This window comes from Mobula birostris, chromosome 18 (genome assembly GCF_030028105.1).
Source record: "Mobula birostris isolate sMobBir1 chromosome 18, sMobBir1.hap1, whole genome shotgun sequence".
Taxonomy (NCBI): Eukaryota; Metazoa; Chordata; class Chondrichthyes; order Myliobatiformes; family Myliobatidae; genus Mobula; species Mobula birostris.
In genome coordinates this window covers 449,739-464,493 of record NC_092387.1, presented here as the reverse complement: position 1 = coordinate 464,493, position 14,755 = coordinate 449,739, and positions in this window count along the sequence as shown.

Genomic DNA, 14,755 nt, shown 5'->3' with positions numbered 1-14,755 from the left:
AGTTGTTTCATACCTGTACACATAAAGACAAAAAGTTGATTTCACGTTGACTAGAATGCTTTGACATAAAAGCAGTATACATTTGAATTGTACTCAAAAGTCCTGACTGCAAACCTAATGCAAACACATTTGGTTAACTTCCCAGATGAATATGACTAGGTTTAAAGTTGTTTCATGCCTCAGTTCATCAAGACAAAAAAGTTCCTTTCTCAGTACTACTATGCTCTGACATTAAGGAAGTACACATCTGTATTTTACACCAAAGTACTTACTGCAAACGAATGGAAACAACTTAGGTTAACTTTCCACATGAGTATGAGTAGTTTGAAAGTTGTTTCATGGCTGTACACATCAACACAAAAAAGTTGTTATCTCAGTGCATGCAATGCTTAGACAATACAAATAGTATACATTTCAATTTTACACCAAAGCACTTACTGCAAACCTAATGGAAACAACATAGATTAACTTCCCACATGATTCTGAGATGTCTGAAAGTTGTTTCATACCTGTGCACATCAAGACATAAAAGTTGTTTTCTCAGTGCATGCAATGCTTTTACAAACAAATAGTATACATTTCAATTTTACACCAAAGCACTTACTGCAGATCTAATGGAAACACCTTAGGTTAACTTTCCACATGATTATGAGTAGTTTGAAAGTTGTTTCATGGCTGTACACATCAACAGAAAAAAGTTGTTATCTCAGTGAATGCAATGCTTAGACAATACAAATAGTATACATTTCAATTTTACTACAAAGCACTTACTGCAAACCTAATGGAAACACCTTAGGTTAACTTCCCACATGATTCTGAGATGTCTGAAAGTTGTTTCATACCTGTATACATAAAGACAAAAAAGTTGATTTCACGGTATATAGAATGCTTTGACATAAAAGTAGTATACATTTCAATTTTACACCAAAGTACTTACTGCAAACTAATGGAAACACCTTAGATTAACTTCCCACATTATTATGAGTAGTTTGAAAGTTGTTTCATGGCTGTAGACATCAACACTTAAAAGTTGTTATCTCAGTGCATGCAATGCTTAGACAATACAAATAGTATACATTTCAATTTTACACCAAAGTACTTACTGCAAACCTAATAGAAACAACTTAGATTAACTTCCCACATGATTCTGAGATGTCTGAAAGTTGTTTCATACCTGTGCACATAAAGACAAAAAAGTTGATTTCACAGTGAATAGAATGCTTTGACAGAAAAGCAGTATACATTTCAATTGTACTCAAAAGTCCTGACTGCAAACCTAATGCAAACACATTTGGTTAACTTCCCAGATGAATATGACTAGGTTTAAAGTTGTTTCATGCCTCAGTTCATCAAGACAAAAAAGTTACTTTCTCAGTACTACTATGCTCTGACATTAAGGAAGTACACATCTGAATTTTACACCAAAGTACTTACTGCAAACTAATGGAAACACCTTAGGTTAACTTCCCACATGATTATGAGTAGTTTGAAAGTTGTTTCATGGCTGTACACATCAACACAATAAAGTTGTTTTCTCAGTGCATGCAATGCTTAGACAAAACAAATAGTATACATTTCAATTTTACACCAAAGCACTTACTGCAAACCTAATGGAAACACTTTAGGTTAACTTTCCACATGATTCTGAGATGTCTGAAAGTTGTTTCATACCTGTGCACATCAAGACAAAAAAGTTGTTTTCTCAGTGCATGCAATGCTTTTACAATACAAATAGTATACATTTCAATTTTACACCAAAGCACTTACTGCAAACCTAATGGAAACACTTTAGGTTAACTTTCCACATGATTCTAACATGTCTGAAAGTTGTTTCATACCTGTGCACATCAAGACAAAAAAGTTGTTATCTCAGTGAATGCAATGCTTAGGCAATACAAATAGTATACATTTCAATTTTACTACAAAGCACTTACTGCAAACCTAATGGAAACACCTTAGGTTAACTTCCCACATGATTCTGAGATGTCTGAAAGTTGTTTCATGCCTGTACACATAAAGACAAAAAAGTTGATTTCACGTTGAGTAGAATGCTTTGACATAAAAGCAGTATACATTTGAATTGTACTCAAAAGTCCTGACTGAAAACCTAATGGAAACACATTTGGTTAACTTCCCAGATGAATATGACTAGGTTTAAAGTTGTTTCATCCCTCAGTTCATCAAGACAAAAAAGTTACTTTCTCAGTACTACTATGCTCTGACATTAAGGAAGTACACATCTGAATTTTACACCAAAGTACTTACTGCAAACTAATGCAAACAACTTAGGTTAACTTTCCACATGATTATGAGTAGTTTGAAAGTTGTTTCATGGCTGTACACATCAACACAAAAAAGTTGTTATCTCAGTGCATGCAATGCTTAGACAATACAAATAGTATACATTTCAATTTTACACCAAAGCACTTACTGCAAACCTAATGGAAACAACATAGATTAACTTCCCACATGATTCTGAGATGTCTGAAAGTTGTTTCATACCTGTGCACATCAAAACAAAAAAGTTGTTTTCTCAGTGCATGCAATGCTTTTACAAACAAATAGTATACATTTCAATTTTACACCAAAGCACTTACTGCAGATCTAATGGAAACACCTTAGGTTAACTTTCCACATGATTATGAGTAGTTTGAAAGTTGTTTCATGGCTGTACACATCAACAGAAAAAAGTTGTTATCTCAGTGAATGCAATGCTTAGACAATACAAATAGTATACATTTCAATTTTACTACAAAGCACTTACTGCAAACCTAATGGAAACACCTTAGGTTAACTTCCCACATGATTCTGAGATGTCTGAAAGTTGTTTCATACCTGTACACATAAAGACAAAAAAGTTGATTTCACGGTGAATAGAATGCTTTGACATAAAAGTAGTATACATTTCAATTTTACACCAAAGTACTTACTGCAAACTAATGAAAACACCTTAGGTTAACTTCCCACATTATTATGAGTAGTTTGAAAGTTGTTTCATGGCTGTAGACATCAACACATAAAAGTTGTTATCTCAGTCCATGCAATGCTTAGACAATACAAATAGTATACATTTCAATTTGACACCAAAGTACTTACTGCAAACCTAATGGAAACAACTTAGATTAACTTCCCACATGATTCTGAGATGTCTGAAAGTTGTTTCATACCTGTGCACATCAAGACAAAAAAGTTGTTTTCTCAGTGCACGCAATGCTTTTACAATACATATAGTATACATTTCAATTTCACACCAAAGCACTTACTGCAAACCTAATGGAAACAACTTAGATTAACTTCCCACATGATTCTGAGATGTCTGAAAGTTGTTTCATACCTGTGCACATCAAGACAAAAAAAGTTCTTTTCTCAGTGCATGCAATGCTTTTACAATACAAATAGTATACATTTCAATTTTACACCAAAGCACTTACTGCAAACTAATGGAAACACCTTAGGTTAACTTCCCACATGATTATGAGTAGTTTGAAAGTTGTTTCATGGCTGTACACATCAACACAATAAAGTTGTTTTCTCAGTGCATGCAATGCTTAGACAAAACAAATAGTATACATTTCAATTTTACACCAAAGCACTTACTGCAAACCTAATGGAAACACTTTAGGTTAACTTTCCACATGATTCTGAGATGTCTGAAAGTTGTTTCATACCTGTGCACATCAAGACAAAAAAGTTGTTTTCTCAGTGCATGCAATGCTTTTACAATACAAATAGTATACATTTCAATTTTACACCAAAGCACTTACTGCAAACCTAATGGAAACACTTTAGGTTAACTTTCCACATGATTCTGACATGTCTGAAAGTTGTTTCATACCTGTGCACATCAAGACAAAAAAGTTGTTATCTCAGTGAATGCAATGCTTAGGCAATACAAATAGTATACATTTCAATTTTACTACAAAGCACTTACTGCAAACCTAATGGAAACACCTTAGGTTAACTTCCCACATGATTCTGAGATGTCTGAAAGTTGTTTCATGCCTGTACACATAAAGACAAAAAGTTGATTTCACGTTGACTAGAATGCTTTGACATAAAAGCAGTATACATTTGAATTGTACTCAAAAGTCCTGACTGCAAACCTAATGCAAACACATTTGGTTAACTTCCCAGATGAATATGACTAGGTTTAAAGTTGTTTCATGCCTCAGTTCATCAAGACAAAAAAGTTCCTTTCTCAGTACTACTATGCTCTGACATTAAGGAAGTACACATCTGTATTTTACACCAAAGTACTTACTGCAAACGAATGGAAACAACTTAGGTTAACTTTCCACATGAGTATGAGTAGTTTGAAAGTTGTTTCATGGCTGTACACATCAACACAAAAAAGTTGTTATCTCAGTGCATGCAATGCTTAGACAATACAAATAGTATACATTTCAATTTTACACCAAAGCACTTACTGCAAACCTAATGGAAACAACATAGATTAACTTCCCACATGATTCTGAGATGTCTGAAAGTTGTTTCATACCTGTGCACATCAAGACATAAAAGTTGTTTTCTCAGTGCATGCAATGCTTTTACAAACAAATAGTATACATTTCAATTTTACACCAAAGCACTTACTGCAGATCTAATGGAAACACCTTAGGTTAACTTTCCACATGATTATGAGTAGTTTGAAAGTTGTTTCATGGCTGTACACATCAACAGAAAAAAGTTGTTATCTCAGTGAATGCAATGCTTAGACAATACAAATAGTATACATTTCAATTTTACTACAAAGCACTTACTGCAAACCTAATGGAAACACCTTAGGTTAACTTCCCACATGATTCTGAGATGTCTGAAAGTTGTTTCATACCTGTATACATAAAGACAAAAAAGTTGATTTCACGGTATATAGAATGCTTTGACATAAAAGTAGTATACATTTCAATTTTACACCAAAGTACTTACTGCAAACTAATGGAAACACCTTAGATTAACTTCCCACATTATTATGAGTAGTTTGAAAGTTGTTTCATGGCTGTAGACATCAACACTTAAAAGTTGTTATCTCAGTGCATGCAATGCTTAGACAATACAAATAGTATACATTTCAATTTTACACCAAAGTACTTACTGCAAACCTAATAGAAACAACTTAGATTAACTTCCCACATGATTCTGAGATGTCTGAAAGTTGTTTCATACCTGTGCACATCAAGACAAAAAAGTTGTTTTCTCAGTGCACGCAATGCTTTTACAATACATATAGTATACATTTCAATTTCACACCAAAGAACTTACTGCAAACCTAATGGAAACAACTCAGATTAACTTCCCACATGATTCTGAGATGTCTGAAAGTTGTTTCATACCTGTGCACATCAAGACAAAAAAGTTCTTTTCTCAGTGCATGCAATGCTTTTACAATACAAATAGTATACATTTCAATTTTACAGCAAAGCACTTACTGCAAACCTAATGGAAACAACTTAGGTTAACTTTCCACATGATTCTCACATATCTGCAAGTTGTTTCATACCTGTGCACATCAAGACAAAAAAGTTGTTATCTCAGTGAATGCAATGCTTAGACAATACAAATAGTATACATTTCAATTTTACTACAAAGCACTTAATGCAAACCTAATGGAAACACCTTAGGTTAACTTCCCACATGATTCTGAGATGTCTGAAAGTTGTTTCATACCTGTGCACATAAAGACAAAAAAGTTGATTTCACGGTGAGTAGAATGCTTTGACATAAAAGTAGTATACATTTCAATTTTACAACAAATTACTTACTGCAAACCTAATGGAAACACTTTAGGTTAACTTTCCACATGATTATCAGTAGTTTGAAAGTTGTTTCATGGCTGCACACATCAACACAAAAAAGTTGTAATCTCAGTGAATGCAATGCTTAGGCAATACAAATAGTATACATTTCAATTTTACTACAAAGCACTTACTGCAAACCTAATGGAAACACCTTAGGTTAACTTCCCACGTGATTCTGAGATGTCTGAAAGTTGTTTCATGCCTGTACACATAAAGACAAAAAAGTTGATTTCACGTTGAGTAGAATGCTTTGACATAAAAGCAGTATACATTTGAATTGTACTCAAAAGTCCTGACTGCAAACCTAATGCAAACACATTTGGTTAACTTCCCAGATGAATATGACTAGGTTTAAAGTTGTTTCATGCCTCAGTTCATCAAGACAAAAAAGTTACTTTCTCAGTACTACTATGCTCTGACATTAAGGAAGTACACATCTGAATTTTACACCAAAGTACTTACTGCAAACTAATGGAAACAACTTAGGTTAACTTCCCACATGATTATGAGTAGTTTGAAAGTTGTTTCATGGCTGTACACATCAACACAAAAAAGTTGTTATCTCAGTGCATGCAATGCTTAGACAATACAAATAGTATACATTTCAATTTTACACCAAAGCACTTACTGCAAACCTAATGGAAACAACATAGATTAACTTCCCACATGATTCTGAGATGTCTGAAAGTTGTTTCATACCTGTGCACATCAAGACAAAAAAGTTGTTTTCTCAGTGCATGCAATGCTTTTACAAACAAATAGTATACATTTCAATTTTACACCAAAGCACTTACTGCAGATCTAATGGAAACACCTTAGGTTAACTTTCCACATGATTATGAGTAGTTTGAAAGTTGTTTCATGGCTGTACACATCAACAGAAAAAAGTTGTTATCTCAGTGAATGCAATGCTTAGACAATACAAATAGTATACATTTCAATTTTACTACAAAGCACTTACTGCAAACCTAATGGAAACACCTTAGGTTAACTTCCCACATGATTCTGAGATGTCTGAAAGTTGTTTCATACCTGTACACATCAAGACAAAAAAGTTGATTTCACGGTGAATAGAATGCTTTGACATAAAAGTAGTATACATTTCAATTTTACACCAAAGTACTTACTGCAAACTAATGGAAACACCTTAGGTTAACTTCCCACATTATTATGAGTAGTTTGAAAGTTGTTTCATGGCTGTAGACATCAACACATAAAAGTTGTTATCTCAGTGCATGCAATGCTTAGACAATACAAATAGTATACATTTCAATTTTACACCAAAGTACTTACTGCAAACCTAATGGAAACAACTTAGATTAACTTCCCACATGATTCTGAGATGTCTGAAAGTTGTTTCATACCTGTGCACATCAAGACAAAAAAGTTGTTTTCTCAGTGCATGCAATGCTTTTACAAACAAATAGTATACATTTCAATTTTACACCAAAGCACTTACTGCAGATCTAATGGAAACACCTTAGGTTAACTTTCCACATGATTATGAGTAGTTTGAAAGTTGTTTCATGGCTGTACACATCAACAGAAAAAAGTTGTTATCTCAGTGAATGCAATGCTTAGACAATACAAATAGTATACATTTCAATTTTACTACAAAGCACTTACTGCAAACCTAATGGAAACACCTTAGGTTAACTTCCCACATGATTCTGAGATGTCTGAAAGTTGTTTCATACCTGTACACATAAAGACAAAAAAGTTGATATCACGGTGAATAGAATGCTTTGACATAAAAGTAGTATACATTTCAATTTTACACCAAAGTACTTACTGCAAACTAATGGAAACACCTTAGGTTAACTTCCCACATTATTATGAGTAGTTTGAAAGTTGTTTCATGGCTGCAGACATCAACACATAAAAGTTGTTATCTCAGTGCATGCAATTCTTAGACAATACAAATAGTATACATTTCAATTTTACACCAAAGTACTTACTGCAAACCTAATCGAAACAACTTAGATTAACTTTCCACATGATTCTGACATATCTGCAAGTTGTTTCATACCTGTGCACATCAAGACAAAAAAGTTGTTATCTCAGTGAATGCAATGCTTAGACAATACAAATAGCATACATTTCAATTTTACAACAAATTACTTATTGCAAACCTAATGGAAACACTTTAGGTTAACTTCCCACATGATTCTGAGATGTCTGAAAGTTGTTTCATACCTGTGCACATCAAGACAAAAAAGTTGTTTTCTCAGTGCATGCAATGCTTTTACAATACAAATAGTATACATTTCAATTTTACACCAAAGCACTTACTGCAAACCTAATGGAAACACTTTAGGTTGACTTTCCACATGATTCTGACATGTCTGAAAGTTGTTTCATACCTGTGCACATCAAGACAAAAAAGTTGTTATCTCCGTGAATGCAATGCTTAGGCAATACAAATAGTGTACATTTCAATTTTACTACAAAGCACTTACTGCAAACCTAATGGAAACACCTTAGGTTAACTTCCCACATGATTCTGAGATGTCTGAAAGTTGTTTCATGCCTGTACACATAAAGACAAAAAAGTTGATTTCACGTTGAGTAGAATGCTTTGACATAAAAGCAGTATACATTTGAATTGTACTCAAAAGTCCTGACTGCAAACCTAATGCAAACACATTTGGTTAACTTCCCAGATGAATATGACTAGGTTTAAAGTTGTTTCATGCCTCAGTTCATCAAGACAAAAAAGTTACTTTCTCAGTACTACTATGCTCTGACATTAAGGAACTACACATCTGAATTTTACACCAAAGTACTTACTGCAAACTAATGGAAACAACTTAGGTTAACTTCCCACATGATTATGAGTAGTTTGAAAGTTGTTTCATGGCTGTACACATCAACACAAAAAAGTTGTTATCTCAGTGCATGCAATGTTTAGACAATACAAATAGTATACATTTCAATTTTACACCAAAGCACTTACTGCAAACCTAATGGAAACAACATAGATTAACTTCCCACATGATTCTGAGATGTCTGAAAGTTGTTTCATACCTGTGCACATCAAGACAAAAAAGTTGTTTTCTCAGTGCATGCAATGCTTTTACAAACAAATAGTATACATTTCAATTTTACACCAAAGCACTTACTGCAGATCTAATGGAAGCACCTTAGGTTAACTTTCCACATGATTATGAGTAGTTTGAAAGTTGTTTCATGGCTGTACACATCAACAGAAAAAAGTTGTTATCTCAGTGAATGCAATGCTTAGACAATACAAATAGTATACATTTCAATTTTACTACAAAGCACTTACTGCAAACCTAATGGAAACACTTTAGGTTGACTTTCCACATGATTCTGACATGTCTGAAAGTTGTTTCATACCTGTGCACATCAAGACAAAAAAGTTGTTATCTCCGTGAATGCAATGCTTAGGCAATACAAATAGTATACATTTCAATTTTACTACAAAGCACTTACTGCAAACCTAATGGAAACACCTTAGGTTAACTTCCCACATGATTCTGAGATGTCTGAAAGTTGTTTCATGCCTGTACACATAAAGACAAAAAAGTTGATTTCACGTTGAGTAGAATGCTTTGACATAAAAGCAGTATACATTTGAATTGTACTCAAAAGTCCTGACTGCAAACCTAATGCAAACACATTTGGTTAACTTCCCAGATGAATATGACTAGGTTTAAAGTTGTTTCATGCCTCAGTTCATCAAGACAAAAAAGTTACTTTCTCAGTACTACTATGCTCTGACATTAAGGAACTACACATCTGAATTTTACACCAAAGTACTTACTGCAAACTAATGGAAACAACTTAGGTTAACTTCCCACATGATTATGAGTAGTTTGAAAGTTGTTTCATGGCTGTACACATCAACACAAAACAGTTGTTATCTCAGTGCATGCAATGCTTAGACAATACAAATAGTATACATTTCAATTTTACACCAAAGCACTTACTGCAAACCTAATGGAAACAACATAGATTAACTTCCCACATGATTCTGAGATGTCTGAAAGTTGTTTCATACCTGTGCACATCAAGACAAAAAAGTTGTTTTCTCAGTGCATGCAATGCTTTTACAAACAAATAGTATACATTTCAATTTTACACCAAAGCACTTACTGCAGATCTAATGGAAGCACCTTAGGTTAACTTTCCACATGATTATGAGTAGTTTGAAAGTTGTTTCATGGCTGTACACATCAACAGAAAAAAGTTGTTATCTCAGTGAATGCAATGCTTAGACAATACAAATAGTATACATTTCAATTTTACTACAAAGCACTTACTGCAAACCTAATGGAAACACCTTAGGTTAACTTTCCACATGATTATGAGTAGTTTGAAAGTTGTTTCATGGCTGTACACATCAACAGAAAAAAGTTGTTATCTCAGTGAATGCAATGCTTAGACAATACAAATAGTATACATTTCAATTTTACTACAAAGCACTTACTGCAAACCTAATGGAAACACCTTAGGTTAACTTCCCACATGATTCTGAGATGTCTGAAAGTTGTTTCATACCTGTATACATAAAGACAAAAAAGTTGATTTCACGGTATATAGAATGCTTTGACATAAAAGTAGTATACATTTCAATTTTACACCAAAGTACTTACTGCAAACTAATGGAAACACCTTAGATTAACTTCCCACATTATTATGAGTAGTTTGAAAGTTGTTTCATGGCTGTAGACATCAACACTTAAAAGTTGTTATCTCAGTGCATGCAATGCTTAGACAATACAAATAGTATACATTTCAATTTTACACCAAAGTACTTACTGCAAACCTAATAGAAACAACTTAGATTAACTTCCCACATGATTCTGAGATGTCTGAAAGTTGTTTCATACCTGTGCACATCAAGACAAAAAAGTTGTTTTCTCAGTGCACGCAATGCTTTTACAATACATATAGTATACATTTCAATTTCACACCAAAGAACTTACTGCAAACCTAATGGAAACAACTCAGATTAACTTCCCACATGATTCTGAGATGTCTGAAAGTTGTTTCATACCTGTGCACATCAAGACAAAAAAGTTCTTTTCTCAGTGCATGCAATGCTTTTACAATACAAATAGTATACATTTCAATTTTACAGCAAAGCACTTACTGCAAACCTAATGGAAACAACTTAGGTTAACTTTCCACATGATTCTCACATATCTGCAAGTTGTTTCATACCTGTGCACATCAAGACAAAAAAGTTGTTATCTCAGTGAATGCAATGCTTAGACAATACAAATAGTATACATTTCAATTTTACTACAAAGCACTTAATGCAAACCTAATGGAAACACCTTAGGTTAACTTCCCACATGATTCTGAGATGTCTGAAAGTTGTTTCATACCTGTGCACATAAAGACAAAAAAGTTGATTTCACGGTGAGTAGAATGCTTTGACATAAAAGTAGTATACATTTCAATTTTACAACAAATTACTTACTGCAAACCTAATGGAAACACTTTAGGTTAACTTTCCACATGATTATCAGTAGTTTGAAAGTTGTTTCATGGCTGCACACATCAACACAAAAAAGTTGTAATCTCAGTGAATGCAATGCTTAGGCAATACAAATAGTATACATTTCAATTTTACTACAAAGCACTTACTGCAAACCTAATGGAAACACCTTAGGTTAACTTCCCACGTGATTCTGAGATGTCTGAAAGTTGTTTCATGCCTGTACACATAAAGACAAAAAAGTTGATTTCACGTTGAGTAGAATGCTTTGACATAAAAGCAGTATACATTTGAATTGTACTCAAAAGTCCTGACTGCAAACCTAATGCAAACACATTTGGTTAACTTCCCAGATGAATATGACTAGGTTTAAAGTTGTTTCATGCCTCAGTTCATCAAGACAAAAAAGTTACTTTCTCAGTACTACTATGCTCTGACATTAAGGAAGTACACATCTGAATTTTACACCAAAGTACTTACTGCAAACTAATGGAAACAACTTAGGTTAACTTCCCACATGATTATGAGTAGTTTGAAAGTTGTTTCATGGCTGTACACATCAACACAAAAAAGTTGTTATCTCAGTGCATGCAATGCTTAGACAATACAAATAGTATACATTTCAATTTTACACCAAAGCACTTACTGCAAACCTAATGGAAACAACATAGATTAACTTCCCACATGATTCTGAGATGTCTGAAAGTTGTTTCATACCTGTGCACATCAAGACAAAAAAGTTGTTTTCTCAGTGCATGCAATGCTTTTACAAACAAATAGTATACATTTCAATTTTACACCAAAGCACTTACTGCAGATCTAATGGAAACACCTTAGGTTAACTTTCCACATGATTATGAGTAGTTTGAAAGTTGTTTCATGGCTGTACACATCAACAGAAAAAAGTTGTTATCTCAGTGAATGCAATGCTTAGACAATACAAATAGTATACATTTCAATTTTACTACAAAGCACTTACTGCAAACCTAATGGAAACACCTTAGGTTAACTTCCCACATGATTCTGAGATGTCTGAAAGTTGTTTCATACCTGTACACATCAAGACAAAAAAGTTGATTTCACGGTGAATAGAATGCTTTGACATAAAAGTAGTATACATTTCAATTTTACACCAAAGTACTTACTGCAAACTAATGGAAACACCTTAGGTTAACTTCCCACATTATTATGAGTAGTTTGAAAGTTGTTTCATGGCTGTAGACATCAACACATAAAAGTTGTTATCTCAGTGCATGCAATGCTTAGACAATACAAATAGTATACATTTCAATTTTACACCAAAGTACTTACTGCAAACCTAATGGAAACAACTTAGATTAACTTCCCACATGATTCTGAGATGTCTGAAAGTTGTTTCATACCTGTGCACATCAAGACAAAAAAGTTGTTTTCTCAGTGCATGCAATGCTTTTACAAACAAATAGTATACATTTCAATTTTACACCAAAGCACTTACTGCAGATCTAATGGAAACACCTTAGGTTAACTTTCCACATGATTATGAGTAGTTTGAAAGTTGTTTCATGGCTGTACACATCAACAGAAAAAAGTTGTTATCTCAGTGAATGCAATGCTTAGACAATACAAATAGTATACATTTCAATTTTACTACAAAGCACTTACTGCAAACCTAATGGAAACACCTTAGGTTAACTTCCCACATGATTCTGAGATGTCTGAAAGTTGTTTCATACCTGTACACATAAAGACAAAAAAGTTGATATCACGGTGAATAGAATGCTTTGACATAAAAGTAGTATACATTTCAATTTTACACCAAAGTACTTACTGCAAACTAATGGAAACACCTTAGGTTAACTTCCCACATTATTATGAGTAGTTTGAAAGTTGTTTCATGGCTGCAGACATCAACACATAAAAGTTGTTATCTCAGTGCATGCAATTCTTAGACAATACAAATAGTATACATTTCAATTTTACACCAAAGTACTTACTGCAAACCTAATCGAAACAACTTAGATTAACTTTCCACATGATTCTGACATATCTGCAAGTTGTTTCATACCTGTGCACATCAAGACAAAAAAGTTGTTATCTCAGTGAATGCAATGCTTAGACAATACAAATAGCATACATTTCAATTTTACAACAAATTACTTATTGCAAACCTAATGGAAACACTTTAGGTTAACTTCCCACATGATTCTGAGATGTCTGAAAGTTGTTTCATACCTGTGCACATCAAGACAAAAAAGTTGTTTTCTCAGTGCATGCAATGCTTTTACAATACAAATAGTATACATTTCAATTTTACACCAAAGCACTTACTGCAAACCTAATGGAAACACTTTAGGTTGACTTTCCACATGATTCTGACATGTCTGAAAGTTGTTTCATACCTGTGCACATCAAGACAAAAAAGTTGTTATCTCCGTGAATGCAATGCTTAGGCAATACAAATAGTGTACATTTCAATTTTACTACAAAGCACTTACTGCAAACCTAATGGAAACACCTTAGGTTAACTTCCCACATGATTCTGAGATGTCTGAAAGTTGTTTCATGCCTGTACACATAAAGACAAAAAAGTTGATTTCACGTTGAGTAGAATGCTTTGACATAAAAGCAGTATACATTTGAATTGTACTCAAAAGTCCTGACTGCAAACCTAATGCAAACACATTTGGTTAACTTCCCAGATGAATATGACTAGGTTTAAAGTTGTTTCATGCCTCAGTTCATCAAGACAAAAAAGTTACTTTCTCAGTACTACTATGCTCTGACATTAAGGAACTACACATCTGAATTTTACACCAAAGTACTTACTGCAAACTAATGGAAACAACTTAGGTTAACTTCCCACATGATTATGAGTAGTTTGAAAGTTGTTTCATGGCTGTACACATCAACACAAAAAAGTTGTTATCTCAGTGCATGCAATGTTTAGACAATACAAATAGTATACATTTCAATTTTACACCAAAGCACTTACTGCAAACCTAATGGAAACAACATAGATTAACTTCCCACATGATTCTGAGATGTCTGAAAGTTGTTTCATACCTGTGCACATCAAGACAAAAAAGTTGTTTTCTCAGTGCATGCAATGCTTTTACAAACAAATAGTATACATTTCAATTTTACACCAAAGCACTTACTGCAGATCTAATGGAAGCACCTTAGGTTAACTTTCCACATGATTATGAGTAGTTTGAAAGTTGTTTCATGGCTGTACACATCAACAGAAAAAAGTTGTTATCTCAGTGAATGCAATGCTTAGACAATACAAATAGTATACATTTCAATTTTACTACAAAGCACTTACTGCAAACCTAATGGAAACACTTTAGGTTGACTTTCCACATGATTCTGACATGTCTGAAAGTTGTTTCATACCTGTGCACATCAAGACAAAAAAGTTGTTATCTCCGTGAATGCAATGCTTAGGCAATACAAATAGTATACATTTCAATTTTACTACAAAGCACTTACTGCAAACCTAATGGAA